Source organism: Amphibalanus amphitrite, unplaced genomic scaffold (genome assembly GCF_019059575.1).
Source record: "Amphibalanus amphitrite isolate SeventyFive unplaced genomic scaffold, NRLGWU_Aamphi_draft 000175F_arrow, whole genome shotgun sequence".
In the NCBI taxonomy this organism is placed as follows: Eukaryota; Metazoa; Arthropoda; class Thecostraca; order Balanomorpha; family Balanidae; genus Amphibalanus; species Amphibalanus amphitrite.
In genome coordinates, this window is record NW_024881670.1 from 185,060 (window position 1) to 193,509 (window position 8,450).

The window sequence follows — 8,450 nt, forward strand, 5'->3', positions numbered from 1 at the left end:
CACCCCATGATCCAGATTAAGGTTTGATACCAGACATTTTTGTTTCAAAACTATCTTTTGCCTAAGCGTCAGCCAAGAAGCAAGGAGCTTATTGGTTAGTTTGCGTTCCGCTGACCCTGACGAATGGCATGAGTACCCACTCAGTCAGCGGGATATGCCAGTTAGTAAATTCAGATGATAAACCAGTAACGTGCACCAATTCAAGTCAGATTATTCCCAGTAACATCCAAGGTTATTTGATCCCTTTCTATTGACATGATCTATTAAACATGGAATTTCAATGCTTATGACCATTGACCTCTCAGTCACAAGTCACGACTGATCTCATATCTGGCCTCGGATGCTAGCACCACAGTTTCGGACCAGTATGGTTTCACTTAAGAGGGTTAATATCCGGGAATTGAATTTTATAAGGCATCATTGAACATGACAAACTTTGTCAGGTGACGGAACAGATACAACGATGATTATACCAGTCTAGTCTTTGCCGAGCCATCAGTTTAGTTTAAAATTAGCACCATTCTCCAATGCCCAGTTCCCATTAGCTTATTATAAGTTACCGCTCTTGTTTTTTTTTTTTTTTTTTTGTCTGAATGGTTGAATCGGCAGAGCCCCCCCTTTTTGATTTGATTTAACCATTTCCCATTGCTGATGTTCCCATTCGAATAATTGGATTCCACATTTGCCTAAATTTGTGTACTATCCACAACTTAGCAATTGGCAAACCGAGCTTCCTTAAATTAGAACACCACAAGTCGATTGTCAATTGCAAGTTAATAAATCATCTGGTCGAGTATGTCAATTGCAAGTTAATAAATCATCTGGTCGAGTATGTCAATAAAAATCTGTATTATAAAATTGACTCTCATAAATCGGTTCAGTAAGATAACATGAAATCACATGAGTTGGATTGTTTTTTTTTTTTAATCGAAATGCCAAATTGAGACTAATCCGGCGCACTACCTGAGTTCCCTTGATGCAAATACTTACGACCCCAGAGAAATTTGCGACAACGTGGCGAGGGACGCCAGACAGCAATCCACAAATAAAATATTCATGATCACAAATGATTGGGCACTACCGAGAATTACTTCATTAAATCACAGGCAACACTCAGAATAGTCAAGTTGAAATTCCGACCAAAAAAGTTGGCGTGTCCAAGGTTAGACGATGAGAATTCAGGATGTACCAACCCGCCGACGACACGATCTTATGACGTCATTACTGATCAACAAGTGTAAACACAGTCTGTTTCCTGGAATATGACGTCACTGAGTGAATATAGCAAGCTACGGTGGAGGCGTTTCGGATGATAGGCATAAATATCGTGTAGATGAAATGAGTAGTAGATGGTCTGAGTATTTGGCGGCGCAGATTCCTCTATCAAATGATTTTTTTTTGTTCATGTCGCGGGTAACAATTGACTCGTACCGCGCAGCGGTGCGCACATGGACTGAAGGGATTCTACGGATCAGACAGGTAAGGAGATACAGAAGGAGTGACTCTGAAGTAGTCGATAGATATTGAAACCGGAATTACACAAGGAGGAACAGATCTAAGGATGGATGCTAGCCGAAGAGGAGGTATGTTGCGACACTTTCATGTGTTTTTGACTCTGCTGATACGTCTAAGTCTACTAGGATTGGAACTGTCTCACGTTACGGAAGAAGTAAGTATGTTAGGCAGATATCAGAACGAAGAACGCCATAAGACGCCCAAGCTGAGAGGTGAGTCAGAGAGAGATAGAGCGATAGAGCACGCCGCCCGAGGTGAGTGACAAATACGAAATGATAGAGGTTGAGGCGAGGAGAATACCGCCGGGATGAGGTAAGTGAATTAAGTCCACCGTCGGAAGTATCGCAGCATGCATCACTCATGACGCTAACGCGCTTGAACACACATCTGCAGGACAGAATTCCACGGCGTCGGATAAAATTGCAGGATAGATTCAGTCATGGAGTCTTTCGAATCACACCGGTCAATGATCCGAAGGCGCCACTTGCGAGTGCCATGACTGCGTGAGAGTACTGAGTAGGTACCTGTCTATGAGCCCAGTGAGACTGCGGTCGTCGGGGTAGCAGGCTTGTGTCCACCGGTCCGTTAGGTGAAAACGCGTAAGACAGTCTCTCACAGAAGGGCTGCAAGGGTCAGTAACCAACGTCCGGCCGCGGGGTTTTAGTAGGGAAACAGAGATGTGCCGTGAGCGGCAGAGGTTGACGGACCAATCATAAGCCACCGAGGAACGCTAATAACTGACGCTACTCGCGTCGATCTTTAGACAATTAATCGGGGTCAAATGATGTAGGTGTTCGAAGAGAGTGGGCGGAGCTATGGAGAGGAAACCCGTTGTATCCACTAGCTATGAAGACGGGATATAATCCAGCAGTCCTGAGGAGTTACAGTCCAGAGGAGTTGCAGTCCAGTTGCATGCAACATGCAATCAGCAGAGTTGCGCATACCAGAGCCAAAGAAGAAAATAAGATCGACGACTGGAGGAGCTGCGGAGAAGAGACACGTTGTATCCACTGGCTATGAAAACAGGATGCCATCAACAGCCCAGAGGAGCTGCAGCCAGTTGCATGCAACATGCAATCAGCAGAGTTGCATATACCCGAACCCAAGAAAAAAAAATCAAGACCGAAGACTGAACGAGCAATAGAGAAGAAACAGGTTGTACTCACTGACAGGACAGGACAGCATCAAACAGTCCAGAGGAGGAAGAGGAGTCGCAGTCCAGTTGCATGCAACATGCAATCAGCAGAGTTGCGCATACCAGAGCCCAAGAAGAAAAATACGATCGACGACTGGAGGAGCTACGGAGAAGAGACACGTTGTATCCACTGGCTATGGAAACAGGATGTCATCAACAGCCCAGAGGAGTTGCAGCTCAGTTGCATGCAACATACAATCAGCCGAGTTGCACATATCCGAGCCCGAGAAAAACAGGATCGAAGACTGGAGGAGCTACGGAGAAGAACCACGTATCAACTGGGATTATGGCTATGAACACAGGATATAACCCAACAGTACAGAGAAGTTGCAGTCCGGTTGAACTCAACATGAAAATCAGCCATGTTGCACATGCAGGAACCAAGAAAAAAAAAAACGAAACCAAACGCTAGAAATCAAGGAGGATACCATGCTACATTCAAGAACACTATTCAAGGAGGTGATAGTCAAGCGGTCCGAAAATACTTCAGCTGTTTCGAGGCGTTGCAAGTTCCGTTGCATGCAACACAAGTCAGCAATGTGGCACATACCCGAAGCCAGAAAACAGCACCGAAGACAGAAGAAATTCAAAAGTACTTCATAACATCCAAGAAGGTTGAGTTTAACAGGACACAATTGAATCCGGCTATCTAGAAAGGTTGCAGTTCTGTTGCACATATCGACACCCAGAAGAACAAGGTCAAACTGGAAAATTTAAGGAGAAACATTAACAATTACGGAATTAGTAGGCAAGGAGACAGAAGCAGGACCAGCTGTGCAGGGCATTGCAAGGCAGTTGCATGCAACACGGAATCAGCAATGTTGCACAAAATCGAAATCCAGAGGACGAGATCAAAGACCGGAGAAGTTAAGAAGAAGTATTGGCGTTGTATCCAAGAAATCTGCGGGCAAGAAGGAAAGACGGATCCAGTCGTACGGTGGCGTTGCAGTTCTATTGCATGCAACAGCAACATGGACTCAGCAATGTTGCACAAAATCCAAACCAAGGAAAGCGAAATCAAAGACGGGTAAAAAATTAAGAAAAGCATTGACGTTGCGTTCCATGAATTAATAATCAAGGATGAAGAATCATACCCAGCTGTTCAGATGCGTTTCAGTTATGTTGCACGGAACTTACAATCAACAATGCTACACCTCACTGAGCCAGGAAGGGGAGAAAGAAGACTGAAGAAGATGAAAAACCATCACGACATCTCAAGAAGTTTGCGGTCAAAGGGACAAAACTGGATCCAGTTATTCAAGAGGAACTGCAGTCACAAAATGCAACATGCAAGCAGCAGAGTCTCATCTATCGCAGAGCCGCCCAGAAAGGAACAAGATCGACAGTAACGAAGATTAGAGCAGACACTGCAACTACGAAGAAACAAAGACAAGATACCATCTAGAGGTTCGAAAGGAGCAGCAATCTGGTTACAAGGATCCAGCTCGTACATGAGTAAGCATATGCTACTGGTTTAGCCCAGATCACAACAAGATCAAGATCATGTGTACAGGAAACGCAAGACAATGAAGTGAAAACGGCAGATGAAGAAGGAGCAGTGGAAGCCAGCCACCGGGAAGGGGAGGTCCTGAGCTGCTACATAAGAGGGGTCCCGAATTCACAGCAACAAATGGTCGAAAAGATCGTGGCAGTTCTTCGAACGCGTAAGGAGGAACCTGAGAAGAAGCCTGCGCCGTCGGAACGACTAGAACGCGAAGATCAAAGCCTGCCTGCAGCGAACAACGGCAAAATCCGAGGGGGAGATCAAGAGGAGCGGGAGGAAACACACCAGCCATGCAACGCTAATCTTGCGGTTCCAAACTCCACAACAAAAACTGACCTGGCGTTGAGTACGGTGAAAAGGAGAAGTCTACGTGCCAAGAGCGAGTCGGTCAGAGCAAAGCCAAGCGATCGGACAGGAATGGCGACGTACCGGACCTCAAGACCGCAGGAGTTTAAACGAATACGACACCAAGCCAGGCGAGAAAGGGACTTACTCTGAATCTGTGCTACAATAACCACCGCCCGCGGCACCGAGCTTCGAATGCCTCCCGGACAATCAACAGCATCAGGGAGACTGACATCATCGTTCGCAGGGGGATCAGCGTGACGAATGGACGCAACTTTCCTTCAACCTCCACAGGAAACGACACCAGGATCTACGGGAATCTCAATCAGAGGTGATCGAAGACAGCCTGAGAAGAAAACAGCTAACCTGGTCACCAAAGCCCACAACCTTGCTACATCAACATCATGAGACACGGACCGACGTATAAAGTGTTCTCGTCGAAAGGAGGTCCAAAGGAAACCGGCACTGCTTTTCGCGTCACTCGTCAGACATCATCAACAGCAAGCCTCCCAAGTCGCGGACGTGGCTCTTCGGTCCGCCTCAGGTCATGCGATAACCGGTTACCTGAGAAACAGCAGCGAAATTCAAGTTACGAGTACAGAAGAAGACACGACGCCTCCCATACGCTGAACTTCGCCATGACGCCATCATCGGAGTTAGCTTCGTCCGAAAAAACAGCATCATCGTCGAGCGGTCAATAGAAAGCTTTGAATCTCTGTAGCCAACAAAATCATCCTGGAGAACGGAAGGAGGCGACACTCTAGAAGAAAGCGGCGGCCCCTACCTAACCGGTGTCGGAGAAGGAGGGACCAAGATGGATTGTTCCAGGAGGAGAAATCACTCTGGGAAGAGGAGAAATCAACCAAGCAGTAACGAAGGAATATCTAACCGAGCCTCGAGAGAAAATCCAGCCGGCCAGCGGCGCCCTCAGCCTCTGAGTCAAGACAAGCCGTGGAAAAAAGTCACCCACCAGCAGAAGACTTACCTAAACTCCCCACCACCCAAGGAGGAGACGTCGAAGACCAAATATCAAGACCACCAACTGCAAAGAAGTCAAGAAGTCGTGGTGTCAGCGAACAAAACACTCAGATGTCTGGCTAAGCGGGAAAAGGGATGAAGGAAGTATGGATCCGATCCGAAGATTCTGGATACCAAGGCGCTCGGTTTGGATCCGAAGGAAAAAGCTGTAAAACACATAAACGAACGAGAGCGCCTTCATGAACCGTAAGACGTGATTGAACCATCGAACATGGTGTTGAACTGACCTGCAACAAACCAATTCGAAGACCGGTATAAGTCGCACTAACACCGATAGGAATTCATGGAAACCAGAATTTCGAGGCATGCGGGGCAGATGAATGAATCGAGCTGTCGGGAACGCACAGAGCAGCTGGTGAAACAGAAACAGGCCGACCAGGTAACTGCAATACAGAAACAAAGGCATGGTCACCAAGGAGAGGTACGGAGAGTTGATGTGCTCCATGAAGGACGAACAACAGACCCCAGTAACACCAATCCTGCTCAACAACCATCCCAAACCCCATCCTAACCACTCCAAGGGTCATGTCCAACCGCCTCATAGGTTCCTTCTTCCCCCCTTCTACCCAAGAAGCACCCTCCCCCTTCTCTTTTGTTCCAGGTACCAGAGCAAGCAACGTTACCACTGTGGCGTTGAGGCGTGCAGCTCCAGAGCACCCTCGCGGGTTACCGCCACCTGACTTCACGACAACAGCGCCCAACCATGGCAGAGCCAGATCGATCAGGGCGTTGGCAGAGGCGTTGCTCAAAGACGCCCAGTGCCCTGGCGCCAACAAACCGGACTTCACGACAACAGCGCCCAACCATGGAGGGAACCAGATCGACCAAGGCGTTGGCAGAGGCGTTGCTCTAAAAGCGCCCGATGCCCTGGCGCCAACAAAGCGGACTACACGACTACGACGACCGACCCCGGCCTGGACACGAGCAACCAAGGGGGTCACGCCAGGCGGCGATCGGGGGAAGGCCCAAGACATCTCGTCCAAGTGGCTACCAGAAAGCCACAACGGGCCGTCGTACCAACATGGAGCGACGTATGTACCGATGTGACAATATGCGCGCGGTGTGTCATTAGGTTTTATGTGGGGGTAGATGTCTGATGGTGTGTAGTACTTAAAACAGATGTGTTGTGCTTACTCGTTACCGGGCTTGTCAGGCAACCACCTTACGAATGTTGGGGAAAACGATTAGGACATGACCTGCTGTAATTAACTCGGGGGATGGAATACCGAAAGGGGGAAGTGTCACTAATGGGATGGTTAGGGTGTAAGCTAGGTTAGGGCAAATGGTGGCAAGGGAACTGACCTCGGGGGGAATGGCTGCACCACAACCAGTTGTCGGAGGATCGAGGAGACGTTACCCATGGAGTCCAGAAACAGCATTCTCGCATCGCAGGGAGGCGGAAGACGTCAACGTCCTAGCCAAGGCAGACGAAGAAGGCCACCCGACTACCATGCAGAACAAGCCCACCCTTAATTGTGGGGGCACAATTAAAAGAAGAAGCCTGAAAATGTAACAGCTGGAAGCTGTAACATTTTTTCCGTACATCAAAAAGGACATCTCTCACACTCTATACGCAAGGACGATCGCACTGTCTGCCGCGGCGCTGAGCCGGCGTGGGGAGGGAGTCGACCATACGATCCCCCGACCCGTCGGCCGGTCACCATTAAGCGAAGATCAAAGGCTCGCCGAAGGGTGGAGTTCCAACACACCCATCCGGGCCGGCGCAGCTGCCGCCGACAAACGCGCGCAGTCGGAAACATCTGCTCCCGGTGGTGGACCAGCCTCCCGACACCCTGGACATCCGCCGGGGATGGACAGAAAATTCGAACGGAAATGGGGTGCGAGAAACGTCACGTCGGCGGAGGAAGGAGGGAGGAATGAGTCGCGCCAGATCAGTCGCTGACAGGATACATTTGCGGTTAGCCATCCGGCGGCCGGGCCGAACACCCGGGCGAGTGAGAATGCCACGATTCCGGCGGAATGGAGGGTGAAGCGAGGGGGGCCAGTCGGCACCGGATGCCGACAGGAAAAGGCCAATTTTCAGCCCCGGTGACGGAAAGACTGACCACCGGGCGGAACCGGTAATTGAAAATCACGGAGAACAAAACTCAATGCAGAAGGAGAGAGGGGGAACAGAGCACGGTATCAGACCACGGGTGACAGACCACGGGGGAGGAGAGCTCATCTGGACGGCGGGTCGGCCGGCACGTTTCAGTCTGAGGCTGGCCGACCCCACCCCTGCCGGAGCGGAGGGACTCTGCTGCCGCGACGGAGATTCGACGTGTCAACCATCATCAACTGTCAAGTGAGTCATCTCATCTGTCCGCCTCATCAAGACTGCCTCCCCATCATGGACAATTCACCTCCCATTTACCCATCGGATGTCTCTGATCTGGATTACAAATGCCACTCCCTGAGGTCTAACTTGAGCCACCATTAGGAGGGTAATGGGTTAACACCGTGTAGGGGAGGGCGGTAGGATGGTCTCGCGCGCTCCATATTGCGTCCCGGCCGGGCAGGCCGCGGTACGACCTGTTTGTAAGGGAGGGCAGATGGTCGCTACATTCCGCTTCCGACCGAGCAGCGCGGCAGTGGTGCGTTTGTTTGCAAAGACGGGGAGGGGTGTGAATGGGTCCGACTAGTCCGGCCTTACCAATGGGGTAGGGAGAGGGTTAGCGAGGCAGCCGGGGCGGGTCAGTAATGGTCAGTGTAGGTTAATGGTTCACCATTACATTGGTATTGGGGGGGGAGCGCTACCTGTCGACCATCGCGCGCGGGGTCCGGCGCAGTGAGGTGTGGGATTATGAGTATGAGTATGAGAGGGGAGGGGAACAGGCCAGATGGTGTCATTTT